The sequence below is a fragment of the Primulina tabacum genome, chromosome 1 (assembly GCF_025594145.1).
Source record: "Primulina tabacum isolate GXHZ01 chromosome 1, ASM2559414v2, whole genome shotgun sequence".
Lineage (NCBI taxonomy): Eukaryota > Viridiplantae > Streptophyta > Magnoliopsida > Lamiales > Gesneriaceae > Primulina > Primulina tabacum.
In genome coordinates this window covers 51765664-51780916 of record NC_134550.1, presented here as the reverse complement: position 1 = coordinate 51780916, position 15253 = coordinate 51765664, and the positions used below count along the sequence as shown (strand labels likewise).

At 36.7% G+C, this 15253-nt stretch overlaps 2 pseudogenes; both read right to left on the bottom strand.

Moving 5' to 3' along the window:
* Positions 1 to 313: 313 nt before the first annotated feature.
* On the bottom strand, positions 314 to 3784 carry LOC142547837 (uncharacterized; annotated as a pseudogene).
* Positions 3785 to 10087: 6303 nt separating this feature from the next.
* Positions 10088 to 12216, bottom strand: LOC142512213 (uncharacterized; annotated as a pseudogene).
* Positions 12217 to 15253: the final 3037 nt, after the last annotated feature.

Below are 15253 nucleotides of genomic sequence, written 5' to 3'. Positions count from 1 at the left end.
TTTGTGTAAGATGAGCTAACGGATCGTATTTTGTGAGACGGATATCTATCTTATTTAGATCATCCATGAAAAAATATTACTTTTTATGCTAAGAATATTACTTTTTGTTGCGAATATCGATAAGATTGATCTGTCTCCCAGATAAAAATTCGTAAGACCATCTCACAAGAGAAATACTTACTCTTTTATAAAAGGTATAATTTTTATTTTATGGTGACATTCTGATAAAGTGATTCTAGTCACAGGTTCACATAGCACAAAGTTATCACACATTCAGATAAAATTCAAGTTTCACATTTATTTTTTTTAAAAAAAAAATTTATTATTAAAACCAAGCCAATTCCACATATTCGAATTACGGTGTATCGTAGAAAAAAATTGGCCCATTGCAGTTCTAAGGCCCACTTGAGAATGCAAACGTATCTTCCAAACCCTCACACATTGGCCCAGTACAAAATTTTCCAACTCCGATCCAATTCCCTTAATTCAGAAGCACTGCCCAATCCATAGACCATAGTAACGTAGATTCCAAATATTTGGGGAAAATTAATACTTCAAACAGAAATATAACCCTTTTCTCTTCATACATTCAATTTTTTTGTGCACACGTAGTGTGTCTCAATCGGGACGGACATAAACAAGAAAAGTGATGATCCAGAAGTAAATATTTATCGCTTCAGCAGCAGATAATGCCACAAATGAACAACATCTCAGTTACCGCTTCTTGGTTGAGTGGTGAGGCCAAATCCAAATGGGAAAAGAGGATCATAATGTGGATCACCCACATTCATAGGAAGTTGGTTCACTGACTTGAACCACGTCCGAGCCAGCTTTCCTGAAAATCCATAGTTGCCGAACAGGGCATCAGCCACACCCTGACCCTCGGTTCCAGGAAGCCAAGCTGCCACTAGAGCATCTATTCCTCCCACATAAGGCTCGACCACAACCGGTCGACCTGAGATAACAACAACTACACACTTTACAGCTCCACAGACATTCCTGAGAGTACTCGGACCAGGTTCGGCAATAGTAAGGCTTGCACTGTCACCAAACATCTCTGCATAGGGAACCTCCCCCACAACTACTATAGCATAAGAGAATCCGTTGGATTTCACGAAGTTAGCGTCCGGATTCTCGTTAAAGATAACTTTTGTTGAAGGGTCGACTGTATTTTTTACAGCAGTTAAAATTGTAGTTCCTGCAAAGATCAAGTATCTTTCAGTATTTGTAATACTGAGGAAACCGTGAGAGTAAAATATTATTGGTTTTCCGACATACCAACTGTGAGGTCATTGCCCTTCACACCCTCTGCCATTCTATAGTCCAGCCTCCACATTGGTTTCCCAGGTTATCAGCATGGCTACCAGCTACTAGTATTTTTGGAACTTTTTTTGAAAGAGGAAGCAATGGTTGATTAGCAATTTTCCCATTCTTCAAAAGAACAAGTGACTTTCTCACCGCTTCCCTTGCCAACTCTCGATGCTCCTGTATAAAGGCACGTCATTCAATTAATATATGGACATTTTTTGCTAACCAGAGTGGGAAACAAGGTTAACCTGGCTGCCAAGTTGGTTCGCGAGGCTGAGATCAGCAATGGGGTTCTCGAAAAGACCCATAACGAACTTGACCCGAAGAATCCTTTTCACTGCATCATCAATTCTACTCATGGGGATAGCATTGCTTTTCACTAGGGAAGTTAGATCAGATATAAACTCGGCAAAATTATTCGGGAGCATGACCTGGAAAGGTTCAACAGTTATGATGGCATAATCAATCAAAAAGATCCTAGCGAGTTTGAAACAAAGTATTAACCATGTCGATTCCTGCAAGAACTCCAGCTTGAATAGAATATGAATAGTTTGCATGAGGAGGATTTGTAATCCTGTCAATCCCTTGCCAATCTGATATGACAAACCCCTGAAATATGTTTTAAAAAAATAGTTATGAGTTGCAACAATCTCTTGATTTATACCAGGCAGCTTTCAAAACAATGGAGATGTACACTTTACCCTGAAATTAAGTTTGTTCTTAAGAAAGCCGGTAACTAGTTCACGATTCGCATGCATTTTCTTGCCATTCCAGCTTGAGTAAGACACCATAACTGTGGCGACACCCTTTTGAACTGAATCGAAGTAAGCAGGCATGTGGATGCTGAATAACCCTTTATAATCAATCACGGTATTGCTTTCATCGACACCCCTAACTGTGCCACCATCCCCAACAAAGTGTTTTGCACAGGCCGCAACTTTGGTCCTTTATAACAGAAGGAAAATTTATCAGATAAAAAAAATATACTACAGAGGACATTGTATTTTCATATAGTGAAACTAAGAATCAAGATTCATACTTTCCAGAAACAAATGGAACGCCCTTGCCAGAGTTACCCGGTAGCTCCCCTTGTAAACCTGATATGATCTCAGTCATGGCTTGAACAATCCTATGATCTTCACTATAGCTTTCGTAGCAACGACCCCATCTTGGATCACGGCAGACCTTTAGAAATAGAATGAACATATAAAATGGAAGTTGAAGGATAATTTGAGAGGAACAAATGAGTAACTTAATTTGCTTACTGCAATGCAGGGAGCAAAGACATAGGGAATTCCAGTAGCCCTGACTTCAAGTGCGGTGGCAGCTCCTATTCTCTTCACAAGATTTGGATCTCTATTTTACATACTACCATAATCATTAACAAAAATAGAAGGCTCGAAATCACATTTGGAAACTAAATATGTACAATTTTATGCGCTAAAACGCCAGCTTTACACCAAAACCTTTAGCATATAACATTCAAGAATCAAGATACGAAGTATTAGACTTGCCTGGTGACTCCAAGTCCGACATTGTGAGGGAAAATGGTGGCCTTATACACATTGTTGTGACCATGAACAGCATCAATCCCATAAATCATAGGAATTCCAAGTCGGGTCGAAAGTGCTCCCTTTTGAATCTCGTTCACCATGTTCACCCATGCCTCCGCAGAGGCCTTAGGTGCTGGAACACTGCCTCCACCACTCAACACACTCCCTGCACATTATCATAGTTCACACATCAAAATAAATGAGCTTCAAAGACATCCAACATATATCATTAAAAAATGGGAAAACATGCTTGAAACCTTGACACGGCCAAACAAATCTTACGAAAAATCGAATCTTGAAACCTCGAACAATTCTTGCAACTCCAGATGGATTATTCTATACATAGATGATAAAATACAAAAAATGTACCTATGAAATGTTTATTCATGACATCAGGTGTGGCAACTTCCCTCCCAATCTGTATCATCTGTCCAATCTTTTCTTCAAGGGTCATTCTCCCCATCAAATCTTTGATTCTAACGCCCAGTGGCTGCTTTGGGTCTTTATATTTCAAGTACCCCGCTTCTGTAAAGCTAGCAAAAAAGCATAGCACCACCATACACACGATGAGCATAAAAAACTTCCTTCCTCCAGCCAACCCCATTTTCACTATCGCTTGGAAACTCTGCTGTGCCACCAGAAAAATCAAGAAAATCGTCATTATAAAACAACAAGAAAAAAGCAAACAAAACCCACAAAGATCAAACTACACAATGAAAGAAACAGAGTGCTAAATGTCTGAAGCCGTACCAGTTTCGGGAGAGAAGCAAGAAAAGAACTCTAAGATGAGCTTAATAGAAAAATGAGATTAACATTTACTATTTAAAGAGAATGCTTTGTCTGTTTCGTTGGTAAGATAATGTGTGTTTTTATGTGTGAGCTTGGGTGACGAGACGACGCGAATCGAGTCACTTTTGAGCAGTTCGAGACAGGAAAGGAAAAATGTCTTCTTTTTAACAATGGAAGCAGAGGGTAGACGGATCTGTAATGTGATTGGGCCCATGTAACGGATCTTTTCTTGAAATCAAATAAATTATTGCTTTTCATTTCGATCTTCAATAATACAGTTTCAGACGAGCACGTTGCTTGTTTTTCAAATTCAAAAATAAAGACCATTCCACAATATATACATTTTAATTTAATGAGAACTGTTTTTTGTCAAATAATTATTTTGATTAATTTTCGCTCTTTAAAAAAATTGCCAGAAACCTCATTTCAATAAAATACTTTTTAAATCTAATGCTTTGTTGGTAAATCCAGGATTGTGAGGTGTTTACCCCTCAAGATTTCTACACAAATCCAATACAATGAGGGACTATAACTTGATCAAATGGATGATCAAGTAATATCATCGACAATGAAGAAAAATCATACGATTCTTTTACTATTGTGATGCTTTTAGCACCCTAGGCATGGTTGTAAGGCCGTATCCGAATGAAAACAAGGGATAGTAATTTGGATCGCCCACGCTCATCTCGGGAGCTGGTCGACTGTCCTGAACCAAGTCCGTGCAAGTTTGCCTGTAAAACCGTAGTCACCAAACAGAACATCAGCCATGCCTTGACCTTCTGTGCCTTGAAGCCAAGCAGTCACTAGTACATCCATTTTTCTAGGTGAGGCTCGATTACAACGGGGCGTCCTGAAATGATGATCACCAGTCACCACACATTTTGCAGCTCCACGACATTTGAGATCGTCTTGTAACTAGCTCGTGTTGGTCCCACGTACGGAATTTGAGATAATAAAACCCGAAAATAAAGAATAAACTGGACACCGAGATTTACGTGGAAACCCCTAAAAATTATTAGGGTAAAAACCACGAGCAAGATGAAAAAAATTCCACTATAATATTTTGTGGTGTACAACTCACTCACTGTGTTTCCAAAGAGAACACACACTCTCTTAATACAGGAGAAGAAAACACCTCACAAATATTATAGAACTAAGCACTCAAATGCTTATAAGATGAGAGAAAACTCGAAGAAGGGATGATTTCAGAATGAAGGGGGGAGCTCTATTTATAGAGCCTCCTGTCAATGTGAAGACGCGTATAAAACGCGTCTTCTTAAATTTTCGTCTGAAATCCCTCGCATTATTTTGAGCAGCCCACGTTTTTTACACATGCATTTAATCATTACAGGAAATGCAATAAATGCATTTACTATTTGCATTATTTGCCGACATTTCTCCCATTTGGAGATTTGATTGAAAATCAAACATATCTTCACACATCCTTTCAACCTTGTCATTCCCTGCTGCTTACGTTTCTGCTAGACCACTTGAGGATCTACATCACTCAAACTTTTCAGTGTTCACTGGCTTGGTCAGAAAATCAGCTATGTTATCTTTTGTATGAATCTTTTGCATATCCACACTCTCTTCTTCTACTACTTCTCGCACAAAGTGAAATTGGACTCCAATGTGTTTAGTCCTGGAATGAAAGGCTGGATTCCTTGCGATGTGCAAGGCACTCTGACTGTCACAAAACAAAGAAAAATTCTCCTGTTTTTGTCCAATCTCCTCCAATAACTTTTTAATCCATATTGCCTCCTTGCAAGCTTGAGTAGCTGCCATATATTCTGCTTCCGTTGTAGATAACGCCACAACTGTTTACAGTTTTGAAACCCAGCTTACTGCTCTCCTCGCAAGTGTAAACACATAACCAATAATAGATTTCCTCTTATCAGGATCACATGCATAATCTGAATCGACATAGCCCCTGAGTGTAAAATCCGATCCTCCATAACATAATGCAGCATTCGAGGTACCCTTAATGTATCTAAGGATCCTCTTAACAGTGCTTCAATGCCCTCGACCAGGATTCGCCATATACCGACTAACTGCTCCCACTGCTTGAGCAATGTTCGGTCTTGTACAGACATAGCGAACATCAAACTTCCTACTGCTGATGCATACGGTACTCGAGACATCTCCATCCTCTCTGCTTCACTGCTAGGACACATCTCGGAGGATAACTTGAAGTTAACAGGAAGAGGGGTCGAGATTGGCTTACTATCTTGCATGTTGAAGCGTTGCAAGACTTTCTTCAAATAATTTCTCTGTGAAAGCCAAATCTTTCTGTTACTTCTATCTCGGTGAACTTGCATCCCTAGAATCTTGTTTGCTGGTCTCAAGTCCTTCATATCAAATTCCTTAGCCAACTGTGCCTTCAATCCTTGGACCTGATCTTTGTTGGGGCCTGCTACCAACATGTCGTCCACATACAACAGCAAAATAATATAATTATCACCAGACCTCTTGAAATATGTACAAGGTCTGCACTCAGTCTGTTGTATCCAAGACTCATGATATAGGAATCAAATATCTTGTACCAACACCTTGGCGCCTGTTTGAGACCGTACAGAGATTTCTTCAACCTGCAAACCAAGTTCTCTTTGCCTTTTTCCGCAAAACCTTCTGGCTGGAGCATATAGATTTTTTCTTCAAGATCTCCATGAAGAAACGCCGTTTTCACATCTAGCTGTTCTAGATGTAGGTCAAACACCACACACAATGTCAACACCACTCTGACTGTTGTAAGTCGAACCACAGGAGAAAATATTTCATTGAAGTCAATGACTTCTTTCTGAGCATACCGTTTTACCACCAATCTAGCACGATACCGCTCCACTTGGTTATTGCCATCTCGCTTGATCTTTATAGACTCATCTGTTACCGATGGCTTTCCTCCCTCGTGGTAGTGTAACAAGATCCCAAGTTTTATTCATGTCTAATGCCTCCAATTCTTCTTGCATTGCTATCATCCACAAAGATACATCCGAGCTTTGAGTAGCCTCGTGGAAACTTGATGGCTCACCATCCTCTGATAATAGACAATATGCAATGTTGATTTCAGTGACATAATCTGAAAGCCAACCTGGTGGTCTTTTGTCTCGAGTTGACTGCCTCACATTGAAAACCTCATACTCAACATGCTCTTGTTCTTCGTGCTCTGTTACTACTTCACAAGAAACTTGACCTTCTTTCGTCTTATTTTTCACATAAAATATAGTAGTTTCTGAATTCAATGTGCCTTTGTCTCCCTTTACTTTATCTTCCTCGAAGATAACATCCCTGCTGATGACAAGCTTGTGAACAGTAGGATCCCATAAGCGAAACCCCTTTACTCCATCAGCATAACCCAAGAAGATACATTTTCTGGATTTCGAATCCAACTTTGATCTTTCTTGCTCATTGTACAAAACGTACACAGGACTTCCAAATGTATGCAAATGAGAATAATCTGTCGGCTTCCTGATCCACATCTCCATCGGAGTCTTCAGATCAATCGCCACTGAAGGAAAACGATTGATAATATAACAAGCGGTTTTGACTGCTTCTGCCCAAAATGACTTTTCTAGACCTGCAGTCCTCAACATAGCTCTTGTTCTGTCCAACAAAGTTCTGTTCATCCGCTCCGCCACTCCATTCTGTTGAGGTGTGTAAACCGTCGTGAATTGTCTCTTGATGCCCTCATGTTGACAATATACATCAAATTCATCACTGGTATATTCTCCTCCATTGTTAGTCCTTAGACACTTGATTTTCTTTTCAGAATCAAGTTCAACTCAGCGCTTTGAAATCTTTGAAGATCTGGAAAACATCTGATTTCTTCTTGATTGGATACACCCAACATCTCCTAGAGAAATCATCAATGAACGAGACAAAATATCTCGCTCCTCCTAGGGATACAACCGGTGCTTGCCAAACATTTGAATGAATCAGCTCCAATATGCTTTTGCTCCTGGCAGTAGAAGTGCCAAACTTTAATCTGTATTGTTTACTGGTAACACAGTGCTCACAAAAGGGTAGTGACACTTTTGTAAGTCCCGGCATCAGCTTCCGTTCTGAGAGAATTTTCAACCCTCGTTCTGACATATGCCCGAGTTTTCTATGCCATAACACTGTTAATTCTTCTCCTGAACCAATTGATGCAACAGCTAGTTCTGCCTCTTTATGTGTTTCTCCCAAAAGTACATACATATTTGCAGCAACTTTTTCCGCCTTCATAACCACAAGCGCGCCTTTCACAATTTTCATGATCTCGTTCTCGATACGAGTTTTGCACCCGATGTCATCCAATTGCCCCAAGGACAAAAGATTTTTCGTCAGTCCTTTCACATGTCGTACCTCCTGTATGGTGCGAATGGTGCCATCAAACATTTTAATTTTGACAGTACCGACCCCAGGGATTTCCAAGGCTTGATCATTTCTCATGAATACAGATCCTCCTGAGACTGGTTCATAATGATCAAACCATTCTCTCCGAGACGTCATATGTCATGTCGCTCCTGAATCCATAATTCATGTGTCACAAAATTTGTGTCTGCCTTCTGCAATTGTTGCTGCTTCGCTGAATAATATTTCATCACTGCCTGAAGTACTGGCCACATTTCCTTGAGAACTTTTATCAATACTCGTACACTCTCTCTTGAAGTGCCCTTTACCGCCACATTTAAAGCAGTAAATATTTTTCTTATTACTTCTCGACTTTGATCTACCTCGCCTTTGGCTCTCACTGGAGTCACGCTCCATGAATCTTCCTCTTATTATCAGTAAAGTCTCTGCCTGCTTCGATGTTACCAACCTATCTTCCTTATTCTTGCGCCGGCTTTCTTCTTCGAGAACCGCAGTTAAGACATCGTCGAATCTTAGAAATCTCATAAGAATATTGTTGGTAATATTGATGATAAGTTGATCATATGAATCTGGTAGACTTTGAAGTAGAAGCTCCGCACGTTCATTTTCCCCTATTTTATGCCCCATGGAAGTGAGTTGAGCAAATAGAGTATTTAGTGTGTTGATATGGTTGGTCATCGATGAGGATTCCGCCATCCGAAGAGTATAAAGCCTTCTCTTTAGGAAAATCATGTTGTGTAGCGACTTGACCTCGTACATCTTTGTCAGAGTATCCCAGATAACTTTGGATGTTTTTATCTCAGATATACTTGACAAAACTTCGTCAGCTATAGCCAAGTGTAAATTGGCAACAGCATTATTATTCATCTCATTCCACTTTCCATCATCTATAATCTCCATCGGTCTATCTCAAATAGCCGCCAAGCAATTCTCCTTTCTTAAAACTGCTTGTATCTTTATTTTCCACAGCATAAAATTGCTTCTGTTGAACTTTGATATCTCGTACTTTCCCGCCATTATGCCTACAACAATTTTAGTAGACTGGACAAAATAATCCCGCCGTAAATAAAAAATATCAAAAAATCTTTTCTGATGTGGAAGATCAGTCTAGGCTGCAACCACAGAGCATACTCAAAATTTTAAGAAATTTTAAACCAAGGCTCTGATACCACTTGTTGGTCTCACGTGCGGAATTTGAGATAATAAAACCCAATAAAGAATAAACTGGACACCGAGATTTACGTGGAAAACCCCTAAAAATTATTAGGGTAAAAACCACGGGCAAGATGAAAAGAATTCCACTATAATATTTTGTGGTGTACAACTCACTCACTGTGTTTCCAAAGAAAACACACACTCTCTTAATACAGGAGAACAAAACACCTCACAAATATTATAGAACTAAACACTCAAATACTTATAAGATGAGAGAAAACTCGAAGAATGGATGATTTCAGAATGAAGGGAGAGCTCTATTTATAGAGCCTCCTGTCAATGTGAAGACGCATATAAAACGCGTATTCTTAAATTTCCGTCTGAAATCTCTCGCATTATTTTGAGCAGCCCACGTTTTTTACACATGCATTTAATCATTATAGGAAATGCATTATTGCATTTCCTATTTGCATTATTTGCCGACAGCTCAGATATGGTCGGAGTGTTGCTGTCACCAAATGTTTCTATGTAAGGGAGCTCACCGACGACTAAAATGACGTGTGAGAAGTTGTTGGAGGTTACGTATTCGGCACTAGGATTCTCGCTGTAGATGATTTCTGTGAGGGGATCAACGGTGTTTCTTACAGTAGTCAAGATCGTGGTGCTTATGAAAAAAAAGGGTGAAACACATTGTTCTACCATTAGTATTGGCTAGAATTTTGTATAGCACAAACAAGATATTTAAATTGTTGTATGATTCTAAAGAGTTGATTAGCTATAACTCTTGATTAAAATGTGACATTTGACGCATTATGCGGTATAAAATATTTGTATTCTGGCATAACTAAAACTTTTTGGTAAAACGATAAATATTTGATTTTGCAACGTGAAAAGATTAAAATAGCTGGTACCAATAGTGGTGTTTCCAGTTCCTACGCCTCATTAATAGTCCATCCCCCGCACTGAATGCCTATGTCATCTGCATGAGTTCCAGCAACAAGTATCTTTTCTGATCTCTTTGGAAAAGGAAGTAAAGGCTCACCGGCACTTTGACCATTCTTCAGAAGTACAAGTGATTTCCTCACTGCTTCTCTAGCCAATTTTCTGTGCTCCTGTTTAAGCAGTAAAGAAAATTTCTGCGTAAAAAACTAAGTTTGCAATGTTAATTTCATTACTCGTAAGGTTGCTGTAAAAATGGACCTGGCATGCGCCAAGCTAAGATCTGCCATTGGATTCTCAAATAGCCCCATCACAAATTTGACCCCTCGAAATCCTCCTCACAGCATCATCAATTCTGCTCATAGGAATCACATTCTTCTCCACAAGTAAGGTTAGATCGTCAATGAACTCTATAAACTCCGTCGGGACCATAACCTACAATTGAACAGGGGAACCCAAATCAAGAAATCGATATTCGAACCTGCCAAACTTCATTTAGATTAACTCAACAATAAAAAATACTCATTTTCATTTACCATGTCTCTTCCAGCAAGTATACCGCTTGAACAGAGCAAGTATAGTTAGCACGCGCCGGGGGCGTTATAGATCTATACCCCACATATCTGATATGACAAATCTCTGAAGTTCCACCAAGAAAAGACGATCACACTTCTGTTTTTCGGAACTATTTTTTCAAGTAAATCAACATGTTTAGCAGCATTTTTTTTTACTTTGATTTGAGTTTATTCTTAAGGTATCCTGTTATGAGATCCTTGTTGGCATGCATCTTTATCCCATTCCAGCTTGAATATGACACCATGACCATCGCTTCACCCTTTTTGATCGAGTCAAGGTAAGCACGCATATGGATGCTTAGCTTCCATTCCAGCCTATAATTGTGTTTGTTCTCATTGATACCATTATTCATTCCACCGGCTCCACAAAGTGCTTAGCACAAGCTACAACCTTTTCCCTTGGAAATATGAAAAACAGCTACCAATAAGTAAGAAATCAAAATCCCAGATCAGATCAAAAGCTTTCATATAGTTTATAGATATACCTTCCATCCACAAATGGAAATTTGTTTGTATAATTTGATGGAGCGTCTCCTTGTAAACCAGGTACAATCTCAATCATAGCTCGAACAATGTTATTATCTTCACTATAGCTTTGGTAACAGTGTCCCCACCTAGGATCCCTACAGACCTGCAAAGACAGGATTTATGAGTAAGTGAAGCGTAGGTTAGAATCAAATCTATGGAAAACATTAACTTGATTTTACCGCGATACATGAAACAAACGCATATGGGATTCCAGTGGCTCTAAATTCAAGAGCTGTTGCAGCACCTATCTTCTTAACGAGCTCGGGATCCCTGTCAATTTTTCCTCAAATTCAGTTCCCATCTGAAACAAGAACTTTTCGGATCCAATAAAATACTGATTCGGATAGCGACTTGCCTGGTAACTCCAAGACCAACATTGGGAGGAAAAATAGTAGTCACCATAGACATTATTTTGTCCATGAACAGCATCAATCCTATATATCATGGGAATCCCCAGACGGGTCGAAAGAGCACCCTTTTGAAATTCATTCACCATACTCACCCAAGCCTCGGCTGAAGCCCGTGGCACAAGTACACTCCCTCCCCCGCTCACAAGGCTACCTGATCATTGTTTTTTCACAGTTCAATCCACCATATTAGTTCGTTTTTAACCAGAAACCTACCCAAAATGAATCTTGGCTCTCCAATGAAAAACTTCCTCATCACAAGTTTTGACCTGCCTGTCGTTGAATTTTCAAATATGACAAGCCAAATGAAACATTTTTTTGTAAGAAATTTAACAAAACAATGGAAATGTGACGCTTACCGATTGAGTATTTCTTGATGTTATCTGCAGTTGCAACTTTGCGCTCAATCTGTGTCATCTGTCCGATCTTTTCTCCAAGGGTCATTCTCTTCATCAAACCTTTGATTCTAACTTTCAGTGGCTGTTTCGGGTCTTTGTATTTCAAGTACTCCGCCTCTGCAAAACCAGCCCAAAGGATGAGCACCACTAAGTCACTAACGCCGCCACCAAGTGCACCGTAAGCCTCCCCATTCCGACCACCAGTATCACCGCCCTGTAACCACGATACAATATATTTTTAAGTTAACCTTCCGTCTTCCCATTTATCTTCTAAAGGTGCTTTGGATCAACTCTACAATGCATTTATTACAACCCCATTAACGCAAAATGTGCCAGATTTGTATGCTCTGACTATTAATTAAACACAAGAAATGAATCGTCAAAATATGATCTGCCATTACTTCTACTTATCTTGAATCATGGTGAAAAATTAAAAACTTGAGCTTTATCAATTCAAGAAACTTACTTCCCAGTTACAAAAACTCCAAGAATCGAAAAAATTAATGCAATGCGTTATAAAATCTTTTCAGTGGAAAAAAAATCGAGTTGATTTTCAACTTCTGCTCCAAAACTCTCGCCGACTTGGTGGCTTTATATAATCGACGGATACAATTTTAGGCCGTTTCCTAATATTTTCAATTGGTGGGCTTCTCCAATTGGTGGAACAATTTGCAAAAATGGCATTAAATTCTATCCAATTTGTTATCCAATTCCAATCTGAGAGCTAAAATTTAATATATGATTTGTGTAAATTAAATTTTATATAATATGATTTGTGTAAATTAAATTTTAATATAAAATTTAATTTCAACTATTGAACTTATATATATAATGAATTTTTTGGTATAATTTTTTTCAAAATATTACAATTTTGATTAGGGAGATGGATTTATTTTTTTTAGAAACATGATATATAAAGTTTAAATTTTGTCTTGATTTAAATGAACGTTAGATCAAGTTTCATGCACCATTGTAATTCAATAATTGTGTTTATTTATTATTCAGTAATTGTGTTTATTTATTTTTATTTCAAATGTGATATTGGGGGAAAAAACATTGTCTACATACCAAATTCCTTATGAAATCATTGTGAGACAAATTTAATTTGTGAAAAAAAGAATATTATTTTTTATATTAAAAGTATTAATTTTAACTATAAATATAGATATGTAATTAAATATTATATAAAAAAATAGTGAAAATAATTATATATGTCTCCTAAGCTTATCAAATTTGGGTTTTGTTCTTTTAAATAATCAAAATTGGTTTTTGATCCAATAAAATTTATTGTTTAGTCGTATTCCACCGAAATATTGAATTAAAGACGGAAACAACTAACATGAAATCGAAAATTACTGACTGCGATCATCACGTAATCACTCGGTGAATTAAGGACCAAAACTAAAGCTTTGATCACTTAAATTATCAACCATCAAAACACAAAATGTGAAAATTTAATCTATTTAAGACATCTCCAACCCCATACCATCCTCAACGTAAATAGTGTTGCTCCGGAAATAAGTGACATTGAAGTTTATAATTGTTGTTGTTGTTGTTATCTATTGAGTTTAGTTTTTGTTAAAAATATATTATTTTTATTAATTGTATATTAAGTAGATTTTGTTTTTAACAAATTCGTATTAAATAATTGTATTATTAGATTAAAGAATATCAAATTTAGTTTAATAAATAATTCAGTATTTACATTTTATACTTTTTATTTGAAATAAATTAATTATATTTATTATTTAACGTTGATAATTATTATAATAATTTTTATTTGTGCCATCGTATTTAATATGAATGCATCATGTTACTTTTTCAAATCAAATGTTTAACTTATTCATGTTAGGTATCTAATTTACTAGACAAATTGTTTGATATAAAATACATAAAATTAAACTATTTTATTAATTACTCGAAATAAATTATTTATTTATTTAATTTTTATATTTAAATCATAAAGATAATTTTAATAAAGAGTTAGTTTCATTAAACTTATTTGAAATTATTGTTTTATTAGATATAATCAAGTTCTAATTAATTATTCCTCAGAATAAAATTAATTTTATTATAATTTAAATGTAAGATTTTTTTATATTGAATTAATTTATAAATTAATAATTTATGGAGTAAAATAATATTGTCAATATCCATCCTTCTCCAATCCGCAAATTTCTTCTTTCCAGTTCAAAGCACCAAATAAATAAATTATAAGTCACAATTATTGGAAATTACACAGATAATCTAATATAAAATTTTAAAGTAAAATTTTAAATCAGTAATGTTCCGAAATTTATATTTATTTACATAAAATAGGAATTATAGATCAGAATAAATGAAAATTCAATTTTTTTTCCTCAAATGGCATTCATGATGGGTAAATTTAATATCAAGTATTAACTTCTTTTCATTAATATATAGATAATTGTGCATATTTCAACCATTTAATATTATCAAGTGAAAACTTCAGGATTGGATAAAACTCAAATCCAAGTAAATTAAATTTAGGAATACAATACTTTTGGCCTTTGGGCACAATTTAGTGCATAAGGGTCAGAAATTGATTATTGTTATTCAATGCCTAGAACATCAATTGTGAGAATGTATACAAAATAATTAAATATTTTTCATTAAGAATCTATATTTAGTATAGTTGAGTACCTTATGAAAACCTTTACATTAATCTTACACAATTTGTGCCATTAAATCTACCAGTAGTTTTGGTATTAACTTTGTGTTAGTTACCACAAGCGTCGTACCACAGGAAAGATTTATTTTCAATTTTTTTTGATACTTGCTTTAATATATCCATCAACAACAACACGCTATATCGTCATTGACATCTAAATCATCAACAGCAGATATTCTATCATAGAACTCATTATCGTTATCCCAAAAATAAAACTTAAAATATCTGATTTCGTCCTCTCAGGGACAAGAGGAGACAATTAATGAAACATTTGCCTTGACACACAAAATGTATACATCCAATGATTCAACGAAGCAAGATTTTTGTAAAGACGAATGTGAAATAAGTGAATGAAATATGCTATTAAACAGCTAGATATTCCGACGGAACAAAAGAGCAAGAGACAACACATCTTTGAAAAAATCTAGGAAATTCGTTGGAGTAACCAATAAGGCCAGTCTAATCTTGCCAAAAGCCCAACAAAACGACAAAGATCGCAAGAAAACCTCCGGGCACGACCCAAAAAAAAACATAATGGTATCGATGCAATTACATGTAA